The sequence below is a fragment of the Callithrix jacchus genome, chromosome 6, assembly GCF_049354715.1.
Source record: "Callithrix jacchus isolate 240 chromosome 6, calJac240_pri, whole genome shotgun sequence".
In the NCBI taxonomy this organism is placed as follows: domain Eukaryota; kingdom Metazoa; phylum Chordata; class Mammalia; order Primates; family Cebidae; genus Callithrix; species Callithrix jacchus.
This window is the reverse complement of record NC_133507.1, coordinates 29677173-29698281: the sequence shown is the minus strand read 5'-3', so window position 1 is coordinate 29698281 and position 21109 is coordinate 29677173. Positions and strand designations below refer to the sequence as shown.

At 41.7% G+C, this 21109-nt stretch overlaps 1 protein-coding gene, 1 non-coding gene and 1 pseudogene across 44 annotated transcripts in view; 2 read left to right on the top strand and 1 right to left on the bottom strand.

The window, feature by feature from the left end:
- The window catches only part of AKAP13 (A-kinase anchoring protein 13), a 378015-nt gene that overhangs the window by 171181 nt on the left and 185725 nt on the right, over positions 1-21109 (bottom strand). The gene's annotated exons all lie outside the window — the stretch shown is intronic.
- On the top strand, positions 6615-6721 carry LOC118154864 (U6 spliceosomal RNA). The gene has a single exon (XR_004745116.1). It is a non-coding gene; the product is annotated as a U6 spliceosomal RNA (small nuclear RNA).
- Positions 13133-14408, top strand: LOC108592140 (NK1 transcription factor-related protein 2 pseudogene; annotated as a pseudogene).

Below are 21109 nucleotides of genomic sequence, written 5' to 3'. Positions count from 1 at the left end.
CATAGTCACTAACATGCCTAATTGTGTGGCAGACATTACCAGCGTATCTGCTTAGTCAGATTATCATATATAGCCATATTCCAACAAAAATGACCTCTGAAAACAAAACCTACAGAATGTTTCTGCAACTTTAGGCATAACAGCATTAAAAACTGGAAGCAACCTCATCAGCAGCAACTGGAGCACTAACTGGTAAATTAGCCCAGGCAGGAGCAATTAAAAAGTGACAGAGGGCCGGGCACGGTGGCTCACACCTGTAATCCTAGAACTTTGGGAGGCCGAGGCGGGTGGATCACGAGGTCAAGAGATCGAGACCACCCTGGTAAACACGGTGAAACCCCATCTCTACTAAAAATACAAAAAATTAGCTGGGCATGGTGGCGCGTGACTGTAATCCCAGCTACTCAGGAGGCTGAGGCAGGAGAATTGCCTGAACCCAGGAGGCGGAGGTTGCGGTGAGCCAAGATTGCGCCATTGCACTCCAGCCTGGGTAACAAGAGCGAAACTCCGTCTCAAAAAAAAAAAAAAAAAAAAGATACAGTCCATTCTCTGTGAAATGGAGTAGTATACCAATTTTGCCACTACTAATTCTCAAAATTGTTCCATTTCTAGTATCTAAACCTTGGGAAATTCCTTTCTCTAACCACAGCCTACTTACCTTCTACCTCTCTCACTCTTACCTTACAGAGGAATGTGCTTTTGTTGTCACAATTACCTCCAGGTGCTAACCCTTAAATCTCCTAATTCCTGTCCCTGTGGATTTTTGTTGCTTCCTCCTCTCCCTCTAGATACTAAAGATTAGTCAATGAAATTATTTTTCCAGTGTCTTCCATGAATATCCATTGCTACTGACACTCTTCCAAACCCATTTCACCCACAAGTCTGGGTAGGTGCCATCATCCACTCAATTCAGCAAGTATGCATGTGCCAGGCACTATTTAAGGTGCCGGTGACCTGAACCAAAATCCCTATTCTGTTGAATAAAGGAAACAACAACAATCAAGGTGCATAAGTAAATCACCTAGAAGATAGCAAGTACTGTGGAGATGAAAGCAGGCATGAAGGTTGTGATTTTAAATGTGGTGGATCAAGGGAGGCCTCATTAATGTGACATTTCAGAAAACACATTTCCTGCTCTGCGTTACCACTGTATAAAACCCTCATTGGGTCCATTAGTAAAATCTGGCAAAACTCTATACGTAAGAATGTTTCTGCAACTTTAGGCATACCAGCATTAAAAACTGGTAGCAACCTAATCAGTCAGTAACTGGAGTGCTAACTGGTAAATTAAAGAACAGATCTATAAACTATTACCATACCTATTAAAAATAACCAAAATAAAATTTCAGTAACATTGAAATCTACAAAAAGTTCTGTGAAATAGCAAAATTTAAAAAAATGTATGTAAGTCTAGACCGTAAAATGTACCAATATAGAAAGTATCAGGGTGGCTGAGATACACGTTTTCCTCTTTCTCAAGATTTTACCAATGTTTTTAATAAGTGCTTCAAAAGTCCCATTCAGCCAGGCCTCACTGTTGTTCAGTAATGCTTATACTCATTGGTATACTAATCCTCCCCCACTGAGATTATTTAAAGTTTACATAATTTCCTCCAAATATTAACCTTGCCTTCTTCGTGATCAAAACACCTTTTCTCCTTTCTTAGTGATAAGCTTGAGGCCATCTAATGTGAGCCAAAACAACTGTCATAACAAAAAAAAAAAAAAAAAAAAAAAGCCTTTCCCCACCCTCTCCAACTTCAGGATACCTCTTGTAGACAGATGTTTTGCTGGATTTCCTCCTGCCCTCCTCGGATCCCTGCTTCACTAAATCACCCCCTGGCTGCAGTTTTCCATGCACCTCTGGACTAGGCTCCTTCCCCACTCCAGCAATAGCAATCCTTATTCAACCCTGTGATCAGAAGTTCTCACCCAACATTTGACTATGTGTGGAGACAGCTGTAGTTGTCACAACATGGGGGTGGGGGTGGGATTCTACAATGCATGGGACTGCTCCCTACAACAAAGAATTATCAGGCCCAAACTTGGTAGTGCTTGTGGCGTCAAGGAACCCTGCCGAGCCCACTGAACCAGGTTCCATCTTCCTCTTCCTCTTTCCTTAAGGGAGTCTCACCATCTCTACCTCCTTCCCATCTATTTTAACATTTTAAGGCTTTGTGACCTGGCTCCTACTCGCTTTGTTTTTTATTTTTTTCTGAGAACAGAGTCTCACTCTGTCACCCAGGCTGGATTGCAATGGCATAATCCCGGCTCATCACAATCTCCGGCTCCAGGGTTCAAGAAGTTCTCCTGCCTCAGCCTCCCAAGTAGCTGGGATCACAGGGCGTACGTCACTACATCCGGCTAATTTTTTTATTTATAGTAGAGACAGGTTTTCACCATGTTGCTCAGGCTGGTCTTGAACTCCTGACCTCAGGTGATCCATCCTCCTCTACCTCCCAATGTGCTGGGATTATAGGCATCAGCCACTACACCCAGCCTCCTACTCACTTTGAGTACTATTAAAACTTTGTCACAGGTTTCCAGTGACAAGTAAATCTCAAAATTCAGTGGCCTTTCTTTATCCCTGTCAACCCTGAATTTTGCAGAATTTAAAAATGTTGACCTGATTCTTCTTTTGAAATGTATTTTCATTTGACATCCACAAAAATCCATCCTATCCATCCACTGTTCCCTGGCTCCTCTTCCTCCTCTCATCTCCTAAAGGCAGACACACATCAACTCTGATTTCAGTCCTCCTCTTTCATCCATCCTTTCCCCAGTTCACCCCCACAATATCTCTCTTGACTCAGAGTCTCTCTTAGTTCTTGCCCCACACTTCCAACCACTTTATGAATGTCTTTGCCAAGGTGTATAATGGGCACTTCCAAATTTCAAACCTCAAACATAAACCTTGGTTTATGTTACCCATAACCCAAAGCAGCAGGAACGCCAAATCTATTTCCATTAATGAAACCACTGTTATCCCTAATAATACCATTTCCCTTGTTCAGAACTTTCTGTTGACTTTATGTCTGCAGTGCTTCCCCCATTAAGTCCCTTATTTCAAATCCTATAGGGACTGCTCAGTTCAGACTCTGAATTACCTGGACTCTTATAACTGCTCTTCTTACGGGGCAATTACCCTAGGGCCTTCACTACCCGCTAGTCTATGAGAAATAACTGTTTCAAAGCAATAGTGACATCATTTTTTCGTTCAAAAGCTCTGTTCTGCAAAACAACTTTTTTGTTGTTCTTTTTGTATTGAGAGTGAAGCACATGTGTGCCTGTATGAGCTAGGCTTTCTCTATTCATCATAACCTTAATTCTACGAAGCATCCTATCTCTACTGTATAGATAGATAAAGCAAAGAGCCACAGAACCTCCTGAGCAAGGCCACCCAGCTAATAAGCAGAGCTAGAACACCATCTCTTTCACTACTGCGGTGCCTTGATAGGCCGTGCCACACCAGCAACTCTTCTGCAGGCCATCGCCATTCTCTGTATCACCAATGCTCTTTTCCACCCACAATTAATTTTCTTATACCCCATTCTGGAGCCAAACTGTAAACATGCATTCCTGAAAGACACTTCATCACCCAGGGATGCCAGCCTATCCAAAACCCACCCATCTTTCGGCCTGATTTACTGATTGCTTTTTTCATTCTTTTCTCTATGGCTACAGGATCTTTTCTCCCCTCCTTATTATATTACTCTCTTGTGGCTTTTTTTTTTTTTGACAGAGGGTCTTGCTCTGTCACTCATGTTGGAGCGCAGAGGTACAGTCTCAGCTTACTCCAGCCTCAAACTCCAGGGCTCGAGTGATCCTCCCACTTCAGCCCTAAGTAGCTGAGACTACAAGCACACACCACCACACTGGCTAATTTTTGGATTTTTCCTAGAGACAGGGTTTTGCCATGTTGCCCAGACTGGTCTTGAACTCCTGGGCTCAAGCAATCTGCCTGCCTCAGCCTCCCAAAGTGCTAGGATTACAGGCATGAGTCACTGCACCTGGTCTCTTGTGGCTTTAAAACACACACACACACACACACACACACACACACACACCCTCTTTGGGCTATTTAAAAGGTATTTATATACTTTTCTCAGCTCTCTCACTAGAAGAGAAGCTCCAAATTAGGTGTGGGACGGTGTCCGCTGGAGTTGCATTTTACCGAGGGTTTAAGATCCAAAGTTGGTACATAATACAAAAATACAAGTATACAAATAATTTCTCTTTGACACTTTTTCCTTTTGCCAATCAACAAATGCAATCTTGGCCTAACATTTTTGGGCCATGTTACATAAAAACTACACATCTCCAAACAACAGAATCACAAAGCAGAGCTGGACATGCACACAGAGGAGGAATGTCAGAATGAAGACTGATGAGCTTACAAACTGACTTCTCAACATAGAAAATGAGTATTTAGCTTACTGTCTGCCCCTCTTCCCCAAAAACATATGCACACAGCTTGTCTTTTTCTCCTAATAGTTATTATTTTGTTATGGGTACAAGGTACCTTACTTGGGTGATGGTTACACTCAAAGCCTACAGTCACCACTGCTACAAATATGTCTACGTAACAAAACTGCACTTGTGGCCAGGCACAGTGGCTAACACCTGTAATCCCAGAACTTTGGGAGGCCAAGGCAGGTGGATCACGAGGTCAACAGATCAATAACATCCTGGCAACATGGTGAAACCCTGTCTCTACTAAAAACACAAAAATTAGCTGAGCGTGTTGGTGCGTGGCTGTAGTTCTAGCTACTTGGATGGCTGGGGCAGGAGAATTGCTTGAACCCGGGAGGTGGAGGTAGCAGCGAGCTGAAATCGTGCCACTGCATGCCAGCCTGATGACAGAGCAAGACTAAGACTCCGTCTCTAGAAACAAAACAAAACTGCATTTGTATCCCTTAAACATATACAATTTTTTTTTAAGTTACTATTTTGGTAGGATCAGTGTTCAGTATCTGCTAGAAATGTTGTACCTATGGGATCTAAGTAATATGCTATGATTAGTTTCCTTTCTTGTACGAATTATTTTTCTCTTGAATAAAATAAGTCATTTCCTTTTTCCTAATTACTCCAACTAAAACCTTGTTTTAATGGTCTTGCCTCACTATGTATTATTAAAAGATCATTCAATGGAAACACTTACTGAACCCCTAATTAAGTGGTATGCACTATGTTAGAGGCTAGAACTACAAAGATATATGACATCTGTCTCAACATTAATGTCTCAATGTTAATTACTGTTAGATAGCCACAGACCAGCTTACTGGAGTTTTGCCACCTTCACAGATGCAAAAAAGGAAAAATGTTTTAGGAGTTTTACCTTTCTATATGTGGCATTTTATGCACTAAATAGAGTGTAGTTCATCAAAATTAAGATGCTGTTACTTCTAAAGGCACCATCATCTCATGTACCACTAAAGCAGAAAACTCTTGCAAATTAAATTATGAATAAATCACGTAACACTGCTGATCAAAACGTATCTGATTTCACAGCGGAAAGATGCACATTTGAAGATACTGTAACAGAGTATAAATAGAATCAACTGTCTCTCTGAAGCACAGGTAGTGATAGTACAAATAGTTCAAATGAACCATCAGTTCCAACATCATCTGCTTCACAGTATGCTCTGTTTACTTAAATGTTACCATGCACCTATGTTCCCAAAGCATGCGACCAATGGACAGCAAACACTTGTGAAGAAAGTAGCTCACAGGCTTTAAAAAGAACTGCAAGGAACCTCAGAAGACCATGGCATGGTATAATTTCACAAATATAACTAAGACACTAGTTTTCAAACTTTTAAGTAGCTGCATGCTTTCAGATAAAGTCATATGCAGAAACAGAGTGGCTACGTGTGACGGGGCCAGTCAAGGGAAGGCAATGCCCTGCTCTCTCTCCATCTACCTTCCTTCTTAAGTGAACTGTGAGGCTCATACCTAGAATCCTGTTTATCTAAATGCTCTATAATTCTAGCACAGAACCTCTTTATGTACAACTACCACATTTCCATTTTAAATGCATCTTCCTCATTCAATCTCCTTTAGCCTTGTAAAATAACTACTCAGTATTCTCTTGACTGGAAGCCCATCCTATGTCTACAGTTACTAATTAAGTTGTCGATCAGCCTTGTGTTTCTGCCATAAAGAGGATTATGCGTAGGTATCTAAAATTTACCTTGGAAAATGTGAACAAAGATTATATTGTAACCAAATCAGGTCTTGCAGGACAGGAAAGCATAACTACAAATGCACTAGAAATTCTGGTTGCTTCAGTTCATGAATTAAGAGGTACCACAGCCTCAGCTGACACTTTAAAAACAAAAACAAAAAACAAGTGAAAAGAAAAACCTGCACATGAAGGAATGTAAATACTGCAGGAAGGTCTATAGAGATTTCTACCACTTTCTGTTTTTTTTTTTTTTTTAATTCCAATGAGGAAATTATCACCCAGAAGAGGGAAATGGTATTCTACCACCAACTGTGGCAATAATGCAGTATAAGCAAAATTTCATTACTACTATAACAGATAGTATTAAAGTCTCTTAGATTTTCACATTCAACCAGATTTCAAAACAGACTTTAAGATATGAAAGGCTGTGCTAGCTTCAGCAGCACATATACTAAAATTGGAACGATACAGAGAAGATTAGCATGGCCCCTGCACAAAGATGACACGCAAATTCATAAAGCGTTCCATATTTTTCCACATGATTATCTCAATTGATGCAGAGAAGGCCTTTGACAAAATTCAACAGCGCTTTATGCTAAAAACCCTCAATAAACTAGGTATTGACGAAACGTATCTCAAAATAATAAAAGTTATTTACGACAAACCAACAGCCAATATCATACTGAATAGGCAAAAACTGGAAGCATTCCCTTTGAAATCTGGCACTAGACAAAGATGCCCTCTCTCACCACTCCTATTCAATATAGTACTGGAAGTTCTAACCAGAGCAATCAGGCAAGAAAAAGAAATAAAGGATATTCAATTAGGAAAGGAGGAAGTCAAATCGTCTCTATTTGCAGACGACATGATTGTTTACGTAGAAGACCCCATTGCCTCAGCCCAAAATCTCCTGAAACTGATAAGCAACTTCAGCAAAGTCTCAGGATACAAAATCAATGTGCAAAAATCACAAGCATTCCTATACACCAATAACAGACTTAAAGAGAGCCAAATCAAGAATGAACTGCCATTCGTAATTGCTACAAAGAGAATAAAATATCTAGGAATACAACTCACAAGGAACGTAAAGGACATCTTCAAGGAGAACTACAAACCACTGTTCAACGAAATAAGAGCGGACACAAACAGATGGAGAAACATTCCATGTTCATGGTTAGGAAGAATCAATACCGTGAAAATGGCCATACTGCCCAAAGTAACTTACAGAATCAACACTATCCCCATCAAGCTACCAATGACCTTCTTCACAGAACTGGAAAAAAACCACCTTAAACTTCACATGGAACCAAAAGAGAGCCCACATAGACAAGTCAATTCTAAGCAAAAAAAACACAGCGGGGGGCATCACACTACCGGACTTCAAACTATACCACAAGGCTACAGTAATCAAAACAGCATGGTACTGGTACCAAAACAGACATATAGACCAATGGAACAGAACAGAGGCATTGGAGGCAACACAACATATCTACAACCATTCGATCTTTGACAAACCTGACAAAAACAAGCAATGGGGAAAGGATTCCGTTTAATAAATGGTGTTGGGAAAACTGGCTAGCCATGTGAAGAAAGCAGAAACTGGACTCTTTCCTGACACCTTACCCTAAAATTAACTCCAGATGGATTAAAGACTTAAACGTAAGACCTAACACCATAAAAACCCTAGCAGAAAATCTAGGCAAAACCATTCAGAACATAGGAGTAGGCAAGGACTTCATGACCAAAACACCAAAAGCAATGGCAACAAAAGCCAAAATAGACAAATGGGACCTAATGAAACTCCACAGCTTCTGCACGGCAAAAGAAACAGTCACTAGAGTGGATCGGCAACCAACAGAATGGGAAAAAATTTTTGCAGTTTACCCATCTGACAAAGGGCTGATATCCAGAATTTACAAAGAACTCAAACAGATTTACAAGAAAATAAAAAAAAAAAACAAGCCCATTCAAAAGTGGGCAAAGGATATGAACAGACATTTTACAGAAGAAGACATACATGAGGCCAAAAAACATATGAAAAAATGCTCATCATCACCGGTCATTAGAGAAATGTAAATCAGAACTACATTGAGATACCATCTCACGCCAGTTAGAACGGCGATCATTAAAAAATCTGGAGATAACAGATGCTGGAGAGGATGTGGAGAAATAGGAACACTTTTACACTGCCGGTGGGAGTGTAAATTAGTTCAACCATTAAGGAAGACAGTGTGGCGACTGCTCAAGGACCTAGAAATAGAAATTCCATTTGACCCAGCCATCCCATTACTGGGTATATATCCAAAGGATTATAAATCGTTCTATTATAAGGACACATGCACACGAATGTTCATTGCAGCACTGTTTACAATAGCAATGACTTGGAATCAACCCAAATGCCCATCAATGATAGACTGGACAGGGAAAATGTGGCACATATACACCATGGAATATTATGCAGCCATCAAAAACAATGAGTTCGTGTCCTTTGTAGGGACACGGATGAACCTGGAGACCATCGTTCTCAGCAAACTGACACAAGTACAGAAAATGAAATACCGCATGTTCTCACTCATAGGTGGGTGTTGAACAATGAGAACACATGGACACAGGGAGGGGAGCACTACACACTGGGGTGTGTTGGAGGGAATAGGGGAGGGACAGCGGGGGGTGGGGAGTTGAGGAGAGAGAGCATGGGGAGAAATGCCAGATATAGGTGAAGGGGAGGAAGGCAGCAAATCACACTGCCACGTGCGTACCTATGCAACTATCTTGCATGTTCTTCACATGTACCCCAAAACCTAAAATGCAATTTAAAAAAACGATATGAAAAGCTGCCAACATGATTACCTTGAAACTTTCAATCTTCCTGTCATGAGATAATTAATATTGTTTTTAAAGATCCTTGGGAGCCTTGAATTATATCTACTTTCCAGCACACTTCCAGGAGTACCCTCCAGGAGCAATCTCTATCTGTGAGCTCAGCAAGACTTGCTGAAGAGTACTATAATGATCTTACTCATCTGGAAGCCCCACTGAGAGTCAGGACCACGTATTTCCTGACCTGCTGCTGATCTCCACTACTCAGCACAATCTCTTGACATATGTAGGTACTCAAATATTTGCTGGGATTTCACTCCAGGGCAGAAGAATATAAATATTCTTGTTTTACTCACAACGTTTAAGATATCTGCGATCATTACTCTCTGAAGAGACAGATAATCAAAGGAAATAATTCTAGTACAACCCGATGAGGGGGCAGCAGTGGCTCAAAAGGCACAGGTGGCAAAGGAGACTAAAGCATAACAATTACATCCAGTGCGTGATCCAGATCAGGAGGAAAATACTTAAAAAAAATACTATCGAAGGGGAATGATCCAAGATGGCTGATTGATAACAGCTCGGGATTGCAGCTCTCAGTCAAAGCGCAGAGAACTAAAGGATGCCACACTTCAGACAAATTCTGGTCGCTCATGGAGCAGAAGATCCCCAGTGGAGGAACCACACGGGGTCGCCAGAGTGACTCTTGTGGCCGGTGCAGCGGTTTTGCCGGCACCTCGGCGCGGCAACTCTCCGAGCAGAGTAAACAGGGCTGGCTCCCCTTCTGACCGAGGCTTGGAGGACCCACATAGGTCGCCAGCGTGACTCTTGTGGCCAGCACAGTGGCTTCGCCGGCACCTCGGCGTGGCAGCTCTCGGAGCAGAGTAAACAGGGCCAGCTCCCCTTCTGACCGAGGTTTGGAGGACCCACACGGGTCCCCAGCACACTCCTGAGACCCGCGCAGCGGCTGTGACGGCACCTCAGCGCGGCAGCTCTCGGCGCAGAGTAAAGGAGACTGGTTCCCCTTCTGACCGAGGTTTGGAGCCCCGGGAAGGCAGAGTAGCCCATTATGGACACAAGAAGGAAGCCAGACAGGAGAACCCTGGGCAGAAAAGCACCATCAGTCTTAACGCTGCCGTTCTGGCCCTGGGAACTAACAACTTGGACGTCCAATCAAGAGACCTAATCTGAAAGTTGGTAATTTCAAAGAGGACAGGAGGATAAATTTACAATGTTGGGAAGAAACCAGCGTAAAAAGGCTGAGAATACTCAAAATCAGAACGCCTCTCCCTCTAAAGATGATCACAGTTCCACAACAACAATGGAACAAGGCTTGATGGAGAACGAACACATCCCAATGACAGAATCGCTCTTCAGGGAATGGATAATAAGAAACTTCTGTGAGTTAAAAGAACATGTTGTAGCCCAACGTAAAGAAACTAGGAACTTTGAAAAAAGGTTTGACGAAATCCTATTGAGAATAGACAACTTAGAGAGGAATATAAGTGAATTAATGGAACTGAAGAATACAATACAGGAACTCCAAGAAGTATGCACAGGTTTAAACACTTGAATTGTTCAAGCAGAAGAAAGGGTATCAGAGGTCAAAGTCCAACTTAATGAAAGAAAACAAGAAGACAAGATTAGAGATAAAAGGATAAAAAGGAATGAGCGAAGTTTCCAAGAAATGTGGGACTATGTGAAAAGACCAAATTTACGTTTGATAGGTGTACCTGAATGTGATGGAGAGAATGAATCCAAGCTGGAAAATACCCTTCAGGATATTATCGAGGAAAAATTTCCTGAACTAGCAAAGCAGGTCAATATTCAACCCCAGGTAATACAGAGAACACCACAAAGATATTCCTCAAGAAGAGCAACCCCAAGGCACATAATCGTTAGATTCACCAGGGTTGAAACAAAGGAGAAAATACTAAGGGCAGCCAGAGAGAAAGGTCAGGTTACCCACAAAGGCAAGCCTATCAGACTTACAGCAGATCTCTCGGCAGAAACTCTACAAGCCAGAAGAGAGTGGGGGCCAATATTCAACATCCTCAAAGAACATCCAGCCCAGAATTTCATATCCAGCCAAACTAAGCTTCACAACTGAAGGAAAAATAAAATCTTTTACCAACAAGCAAGTACTCAGAGATTTTAATTAGCACCAGGCCTGCTTTACAAGAGCTTCTGAAAGAGGCATTACACACAGAAAGAAACAACCAGTATTAGCCTTACTAAAAATATACCAAAAAGTAAAGAGCACCAACATAAAGAAGAATTTTCATCAATGAATGGATCAAACAGCCAGTAAACATCAAATGGCAGTAACCCTAAATTTAAATCGATTAAATCCCCCAATCAAAAGACACAGCCAAAAACCCAACGGCATGTTACATCCAGACCTGTTTCACATGCAAGGATACACAAAGACTCAAAACAAAGGAATGCAGAAAGATTTACCAACCAAATGGAGAGCAAAAATAAATAAATAAATAAATAAATGGAGTTACAATTCTTGTAGCGGATAAAATAGATTTTAAAGCAACAAAGATATAGTGGTAAAAGGATCAATACAACAACAAGAGCTAATGATCCTAACACCCAGATACATAGAGACTTAGAGTCAATGAGACAGAAAATTAATAAGGATATCAAGGACTTGAACTCAGATCTGGAACAAGTAAACTTAATAAATATGTATAGAGCTCTCCACTTCAAATACATAAAATATACATTCTTGTCAATACCACATCACACCTACTCATAGGTTTAAATGAAACATTGATTGGCCATTATTAACACCCATTTTTTTTTTCTAGAATAAAGCAATATTTCCATTCACCCTCCCTCTCTCTCTTCCTCTTTCTTTCTCTCCTTTACTCATTTTTTTTTCTTTCCTTCTCTCAAAAAAAGAAATCAACTTGTAAACCTCTAGATCCAGGTCGGCAATGTCTCTCTCATTGCTTGAATTCCTTCCTTTCCTTCCTTCTCTCCCTCTCTCCCTCACTCCCTCCCCCCTTCCTCCCTCCCTTCCTCCTTCCCTTCCTTCCTGCCTTCCTCCCTTCCTCCTTCCCTCCCTAAAAAAAAAAAAAAAATACTATCAAGCAGACGGTGAAAAGTAGCATATAAAATACATATTAGATCAATGTATTAATGATAAATTATTCATTTTGATAAATGCACTGTTACTATATTTAATGACTGTCCTTGTTCTTAGAAAACATATGCTGAACATATTTAGGAACAAAGGTCATGATTCTGCAACTTACTCTCAAAGACTTCAGTAAAATTCTATGTATGTATATGTACACACACACAGATAAAGCAAATATAACCACGTTAGGAATGGTGAATTTGAATGAAGGGTATATAGTAGTTCATTGCACTTTTCTTGCATCTTTTCTGAATTTAAAATTTTTCAAAATATAAAGTTAAATGTAAAACATTATTTTTTAAAAGGGAGAGGTGACAATTCCTTCATTCTTCTATGGTTACTATTTGCTTAAGGTAGGGAAGAAACCAGTATTATTTGAGTATCTACTTAAACACAGACACTCTCACAGGAAAATTTAAGTGCACTAATTTAATCCTCATATCAGTGCTTCAAAGTAAAATTCCTCCTTCAAAGATAAGGAAATTGAGACCAGAAACATTAACGTATTTGATCAAGGTATACCACATATATTAGCAGTTTGAAAAACCTCAGTCAAAATCAAACTTTACCACTTGCAAGAAGTGAGAACTTGAGCTAGGTACTTAACCTTTTTGAGCATGCAGCATGACCTGTTAAGAAATGTAACAGTCCTTGTAAAAAGTTGCTGTGGCAATTAAGGAGGACAGTAAACAAATTATTTACTAATGCCTGGCACACAGTAGGCAGTTAATATACATTTGCTCCTGCTTACTTATTAGCTCATTGCTAACAAGTTATGGATTCGAATCCATGTTGGGCTAGCCCCAAAGCCTGTGCTCTCCCTATATTAACGCCGCACCGCTTTAAGTGAAAAGGGCTGGTCTTTATAGGAACACTTCAGGTGGTGCCCACAGCCCGAAGTATTCAGGGTAATTCGAAGGCAAGAAGGAGCAAAGAGGCCTTTAAGAGAAAAATTTCTTTGAGTCAAAGGAATGTTTCCTTCAAGTATAATATTTTTCAACATACTTTCTTTGATTAGAGTTTCGGGCTGGAGAGCTGCAGCGGAGCCACAGCCGAAGGCAAGCCCAAGCTCAGCCATCCCAGACCCCGTGTCGCCGACCACTGGCCCGCAGGCGACGGGCATACTGGCATGGCAAGACAGCGGGGCCAAAGCGGCTCCCTCCCACCACAAGATCTTCTTCTTGGTCCTGGACATCCTGGACCCGCAGAAATTCACCCGCGCCGCGCTCATGTCAGTGCGCCTGGCTCCTTGTAAGCCAGGAAAAGTTTGGCGGAGGTCGAAGCGGGAAGGATGCCACCTCCGAGAACCCTGACGGACAGCTGGAGACGCCTGATGCTACGGGCCAAAGCGCCGGCGGGGCATCCCCCCGGAGGGTTCCGAGGCAGAAGAGGAGAATGCGGAGGATCCAGGGAGGCCGCTGCGGCGGGAGAAGGCTGCGCGCTTGCTGCTGGGCCTGGCGTGCTCACCTGATGCCCCTGCCGGGTCCCCGGGCTCCCCCGGCTCCCCGCGCGTGGCATCCAACTGCGCCAAGCCGTGGCGCGCACATCGCCTTCACCTATGAGCAGCTGGTGGCCTGAGAGAACACGTTCCGGGCTACGCGACCTGTCCATGTGCGAGCGCCTGAACCTCGTGCTGTGTAGCTCAGCCTCACCGAGACGCAGGTCAAAATTTGGTTCCACAATCGCAGGACCAACTGGAAGAAGCAGAACCCGGGAGCCAACGGCGTGGCGCAGGTCGGGAGTGGTGTGCCCCATCCTGGGGCTGCGGGGGTGGGGGGGGGCGTGGCGGCGGCGGCGCGGGGTGGGGGACAGTCCCGGCCCTCCGGCACAGGGACTCTGCCCTTCCAGACTTTTCCTTCCTACTCCACTGCCAACGTCCTCTTCCCGGCTGCCGCCTTCTTCCCGCTGATGGCCGCCAACCCCGAAAGCCCTTTCGCGCCTGTTCCTCGGGCCTTCCTGACCCCCCTTTCTACGCCCCGCACCTATGAATCTGGAGCCTCCGGCCCATCATTGGCATCGTCGTGTACCCTTGGCTCCTACACCAGGGTGCCGGTGCGCGGGTATCAGCACGCCCCTTCCCTGTCAGCAGCCGGGGACGCCGCACCCCTGCCCACCGCGTGCACCCGCGATCCTCACCGGCAACCAAGGGGTCAGGGATCGGTCCCCGAAATCTCGGGAGACCGAGACTGACCTCAAACCTTGCGGTTTCTGGACCTTGCTGTTCACTTTGGGTCAGGTTTAATTCAGTTCAGGGGCTATGTTTTGAGGGTCTGGATGGAGGTTCAGATCGGGGCTAATAACAAAGATTACAGGAGGTAAACATCGGGAACAGCGACGTCTTGGCCGCCAGCTGCTGGCAGCTGGGATGGAAGCTTCAAAGGTGCTGCCTCACCAGAGAGTGAGGAGCAGTCTCTGTTGACAGCTGATGGCTTCCCTTCCTCATGTGTGAGTTCGGCCCATACCCAGAGACTTCTTCCAAATCCTGAACAAGGCTGGGGAGAGCTTGGTCCTGGAGCACTCATGGGCCGCTCTGAAACAGACTATTTTAAAATGCATACAACTTGGCCGGGCATGGTGGCTCACGCCATTAATCCCAGCACTTTGGGAGGCCGAGGCGGGTGGATTGCTTGAGATCAGGAGTTCCAAAAAAAAAAAAAAAAAAAAAAAAAAAAAAAAAAAAAGCATACAACTCCGTGTCTCTAGATCTTTACTTGATTCAGTCTGGAGCACCATACTTGTTCCAAATAACCTCCCCAGGTGACTCCACTTTATAGCTAGACTAACCTGCTGAAATAGACACAGGTCTGTTGGACTGCGAGTTTTTAGAACAGCTTGGACCAAACCACGCAGTGGCCCCAAAGGCATAGAAATGATACTGAAAGCAGTGATGGCTCAACTAATATCTCGAGGTCTATGCATGAGGCTGCCTACTTTGATTTGCAGAAGTTGATACTTTAAAACTTCAGTCCTGGTTCATCTGCCTGTCACAGGGATTCCTGGGCTTCCAATACTGAGCCAGGGAGAGCTAGCTCCACCAGCAGCAGGCACCACTACTACATGTGGACAGTTGGACTGTTTTTTAAAAGCACAAACTCAACGTTTTTAGATCATCTAGGATTCGGACTTGAAAACAATTCTTGTTAACAAACAGACTCTCCATGGTGAACAAGGAGGTGAATAAGCTGAGACTGTAAGGGCCAGTGAAAGCAATACTTGGCTGTGAAACGCTGTCCTGTTCATAATGGATTAATCTCCAGGAACCTAATACGTGGACATGCATTTTAACTGCTGCTTTTATGACCTCCCTTAAAAAACTAGTTCTGTGAAATTCCCTTGCCAGTTTTGCTTGGAATATACTTCCTTTAGTTTTCTACGTAATATAATCTTGTAGCCCACATCTCAGAAACCCAGACATCCCCAGTTTGTCATGTCCGTTCCATTCTAACGTTTGATTACTTGAAGCCAGCTGAGACCTATGTGGATACCAAATAATTCTTGGTAGTGTGTGCTATTAGCAATTAAGTTTAATGATCAATGGCTTCAATGTAAAGCACACTGTTTGGTGTTAAGACCCTTTAATAACTATTTGTTGGTTTCTCAAAAGCAGTATCCCATATTAAACAGGCAATTCAAATGGACAATTCCCCTGTAACAAAGAAGCTGACTTTCTGTACTAAGTGGTAAGCATTCATTCCAGTCTTCTCAGGTACCAGAATCACAGACGTCAGTAGAAGAGAGGGAACAGGGAGGGAGATGGGAGGCTGATCCAGGGTGCCGTAATTCCTGACCCTTCCCGTTTCTACAGATCGTTGCAGAGTAATGCCTGAAGCGTGCGACATTGGATGTCTGCTGCTTTAAAAGGCCTGGTGGCTTTCCAACCAAATCCTTAGACTCAATCTATCCGTGTGTTTGTCTAATAAATTCTTTTTGTAATAAATTCATTTTTATTAAAAAAAAGTTTCAAAGTCAGCCAGGTGCGGTGGCTCACGCCCACCCGCAATACACACTTTAGGGGACTAGTGTGCAAACTCTAGATCACTGCACACTATGGATATGGGTACAGCAGTCAGTATAATCCATGGCGGTCATTCTTCTCTGGCTTTTTATCCTGAGGGGCTACTTGGCTCCCTGTCTCAATGAGTCCATAACTTCTGGAATGCTACGCTCCTCTAATAGCCAAAGTTGTATTTTCCAGTCCTACCTTACTGTACTGTTTTCAAGATCTCAAAAAAATAATTTTCAGCATACTGTCAACTATATTAGTTATACATGTATCAGTATCTAATATACCAACTTTTGCAAGATTAGTAAAAATTAAAGTTAAATTTTAGACTAGACAGACATATATATATTTATTAACAGCATCAGGATATTTAGTTGATTCCTCTTACTGAATCAGATTTAGGCCACCAACCTGACTGAACAAATAACTCTTAGGAATCAATTTTCAGATGCAATGTTAAGCCCAATCTTCTCACTAAAGTAACCTTTTAACCTTAGCTGCACTTTGAAATTGCCTGGAGAGTTTTTAAAAATCCTTATGTCCAGATGGCATATCACACATATCACACACCACCAAAATCTCTAGCGGTGGCCCTCAGGCATGAGTGTTTTTTAAAGCTCCCCAGGAGACTTTAATATGCAACCAAGGTTGTAAAACACTGCATTAAAGTAACCTATAGGTGGCAGTTGATTTAAAAAAGAAAACCAGAGCCAGAACTGGCCACACAATGAACATGGGAGCTGCAAACATCACTTCCTCTGACCTAATCATACAATTCCTTGAAATTTATCCTAAAGAAATGATTTAGCTCACTCCAGCACTCATTAGTTTTAATGCATTTTAAAAATCAGAAATATTCAGTATTACTTGAATAATTTAAATACTCATAATAAACAGGGCCTCAGAAATACTTATAAAGACCACAGAAATGGATAAAAATATGACAAAGTGAAAATAGACTACAAAATAGAATATCAGCTGCAGCCTTACTGAAAATTCTATATGATGTGAGAGGTAATATCTGATAATAAAATAAACCTGTCTTATGGAGGCGGCATCATGAATATGTACAACTTAATTATTATTATTTTTTTTTTGAGACAGAGTCTCGCTCTGTTGCCAGGTGCCAGGCTGGAGTACAGTGGCGCAATCTCAGCTCACTGCAATCTCCGCCCCCTGGGTACAAGCAATTCTCCTGCCTCAGCCTCCCGATTAGCTAGGACTACAGGTGTGCGCCACCACGCCCACCTAATTTTTGTAGTTTTTAGTAAAGATGGGGTTTCACCATGTTGGCCAGGATGGTCTCTTTCTCTTGACCTCGTGATCCACCTGTCTCGGCCTCCCAAAGTGCTGGGATTACTGGCGTGAGCCACGGTACCCAGCCCTTAATTATTAAAAATAAACAAACAGGCTAGGTGCAGTGACACACGTGTTTCCAGCACTTTGGGAGGCTGAGGAAGGAAGATGGCTTGAGGCCAGGAGTTCGAGACCCGCTTTCACAACACAGGGAGACCAAAAAAAAAAAAAGAAAAAAACTTAGCCAGGCCTGGTGGAGTGCACCTGTAGTCCTAGCTGCTCGGGAGGCTGAGGTGAGAAATTGGGGCTGCACTGAGCTATGATCACACCACAGCACTCTAGACTGGGTAACAGATCAGCAAAAAGGATAATTATTTGATTTTTACTTTTTTTTTTTTTTTTTGAGATGGGGACAGCAGGTATCAGGAACAATAAACCTTGACACAAACTTCTGAGCTTAGACTCCAATGCAGTTATATTTAGTTCACCCTAAACCAACACCAGACACTTCAAAAGATCCTTACCTAAGAAACAATCCCAAACAATCTTTACTTACTCAGTAATGGACTTTCCCTTTTCCAACCCCCTCACTCCCCAGATGACTTACAGCATCTAAGTGATAAGTTACAAGTGGTTAAATAAGCAGGGGGTCCCCAACCCCTGGGCCACAAACCAGTACCAGTCTAAGCCCCATTAAGCCACACGGCAGGAGGTAAGCACAGGCTAGCCAATGAGGCTTCATCTGTATTTACTGCTGCTCCCCAATGCTAGAATTACCACCTGAACTCTGCCTCCTGTCAGCGGTGCCATTAGATTCTCATAGGAGCATGAACCCTATCCTAAACTGCACATTGGAGGGATCTAGGCTGTGAGCTCCTTAAGGGAATCTAATGCCTGACATCTATCATTGTCTCCCTTTGACCCCAGATGTGACTGTCTAGTTGCAAGAAAACAAGCTCAGGGCTCCCACTGTTCCCATATTATGATGAGCTGTGTAATTATTTCATGATATATTACAATGCAGTAATAATAGAAATTTAGTGCATGATAAATTTAATGTGCTTGAATCATCCCCTCAACCATCACGTCTCCTCCTCCCACAGGCCTATGAAAAAACTGTCTTTCAACAAAACCTGTGCCGAAAAAAAATTGGGGGCTGCTAAAACACAAATTTCTATTTAAATGTTACTTAAATTTGTATTTATACACAAACGAGGTTGATCTAGGTCAGACAGTTATTGGCTTACTAGCTACTTAACTGTCCTCTGTTTAACCAGTGCTTCATGCTACTTAGTGAGACTGAGAAAGGCAGGCCCTTGAGAATTATTTTGAAAGCGAGAACATTACCACTGTTGACTGAGATCAACTACAGTGGTAAAATGAGAATGGGAAAAAGGAGAACTGCTTACAAAATAAGCTGAAACTTGGAAAGAATGATATAACTGGATAAAGTAATTTCAAACCAATGACAGAAAAAAAGTCACATTTCCAAGAAATGAGGAGGAGGGGAGAGGAAAGGAAAGAAGAAAGGGAAGGGAGGAGTACACGCTCATCTTTAAAATGTCAAAAAGTTTCTTTAGCTTTCTCATAGGGCAAAAACACAAACAAAATCAAACAAAACCCCCATAGGATCACCAATTTAAATAAAAGAATCAGGACAGAGACAAGGGAATGCACATCCATTTTTTCGAGTCTTATTCCTGAAGATCATGAGATGATAGAAAGATTAAGCATGATAGAAAGATCAAGAATATGAATCCAAAACTTCAGGGTCATGGTGAATGTTAAAATCAGCTCATTAACGAGCTTCTAACTTAATGGAGAAGCCATGATCTGTATTTACAGAAACTGGCAACTTTAATCACAATGAAATTTTCACTCTGTAAACTAGCTTTTCCAGTTCAGAAAAAGACAAATTTTTGTTCATTTGTCTGGGCAAGACCTCCTATCTTCAGGCATAAAGTTCACATAACTATGTATGAGGTTATCATTACTAAAATTCAAGAAAAGAACCCATACTCAACAAGCCCAATAAGCTTCTAATTACCTTGTGTATTTTTATATAGGCCACTGACCTGATTTGGCACTTTTCATAAGTTATAATTAAAGTTATTAATCCTATTTAAAAGCAGTTACATTAATAAAATAGGTCATCAAGAGATAATGTCCTTTGGATGAACTAGATGTGACTTTTTTCTATTTTTATTTATTTATTTTTTAAAGAAAAAAAAGGAGTGAAGGAGAAGAAGAAAGAGAAATAAAAAGAGGGAGAGAAAACAGGAATGTAGCTTTATTCTAAAAATGGGTATTAATAATGGCCAATCAACATTTTGTGTATTTAAGGTGGAGAATGTATATTTTGTGTATTTAAAATGGAGAGCTCTATATTTATTGAGTTTACTTGTTCCGGATCTGAGTTCAAGTCCTGGATATCCTTATTAATTTTCTGTCTCGTTGAGTCTAAATCTCTTTATGAGTCTTATGTGTTAGGATTGTTAGCTCTTATTGTTGCATTGATCCTTTTACCACTATATCTTTGTTGCTTTGAAATCTATTTTATCAGATGCGAGAATTGCAACCCCTGCTTTTTATTTATTTATTTATTTTTGTTCTCCATTTGGTTGGTAAATCTTTCTCCATCCCTTTGTTTTAAGTCTTTGTGTATCTTTGGATATGAAATGGGTCTGGATGTAGCATACTGTTAGGTTTTGGCTGTATCTTTTGATTGGGGAATTTTAGTCAATTTAAATTTAGGGTTACTGCCATTTGATGTTAACTGGCTATTTTATCCATTGTTGATATAAACTCTTCTTTATGTTGATGCTCTTTACTTTTTGGTATATTTTTAGAAAGGCTAATACTGGTTGCTCCTTTCTATGTATAACGCTTCTTTCAGAAGCTCTTGTAAAGCTGGCCTGGTGGTAATAAAATCTCTTGAGTATTTGCTTGTTCATAAAAGATTTTATTTTTCCTTCAATTGTGAAGCTTAGTTTGGAAGGATATGAAATTCTGGGCTGAAAGTTCTGTTCTTTAAGGATGTTGAATATCGGCCCCCACTTTCTTCTGCCTTGTAGGGTTTCTGCTGAGAGATCTGCTGTAGGTCTAATAGGCTTCCCTTTGTGGGTAACCTGACCTTTCTCTCTGGCTGCCCTTAGTATTTTCTCCTTCGTTTCAACCCTGGTGAATCTAACGATTATGTGCCTTGGGGTTGCTCTTCTTGAGGAATATCTTTGTGGTATTCTCTGTATTACCTGGGGTTGAATATTGTGCTGCCTTGCTAGATTCGGTAAGTTTTCCTGAATAATATCCTGAAGGGTATTTTCCAGCTTGGATTCGTTCTCTTCGTTGTATTCAGGTACACCTATCAAATGTAAATTAGGTCTTTTCGCATAATCCCATATTTCTTGGAGACTTTGCTCATTCCTTTTTATCCTTTTTTCTCTATTCTTGTCTTCTCGTTTTATTTATTTCATTAAGTAGGTCTTCGACCTCTGATATCCTTTCTTCTGCTTGGTCAATTCGGCTATTCAAACTTGTGCATGGTTTTGCTAAGTTTTTGTGTTGTGTTTTTCAACTCCGTTAGTTCATTTATATTCCTCTCTATATTGTCTATTCTTGTTAGCATTTCATCAAACCTTTTTTCAAAGTT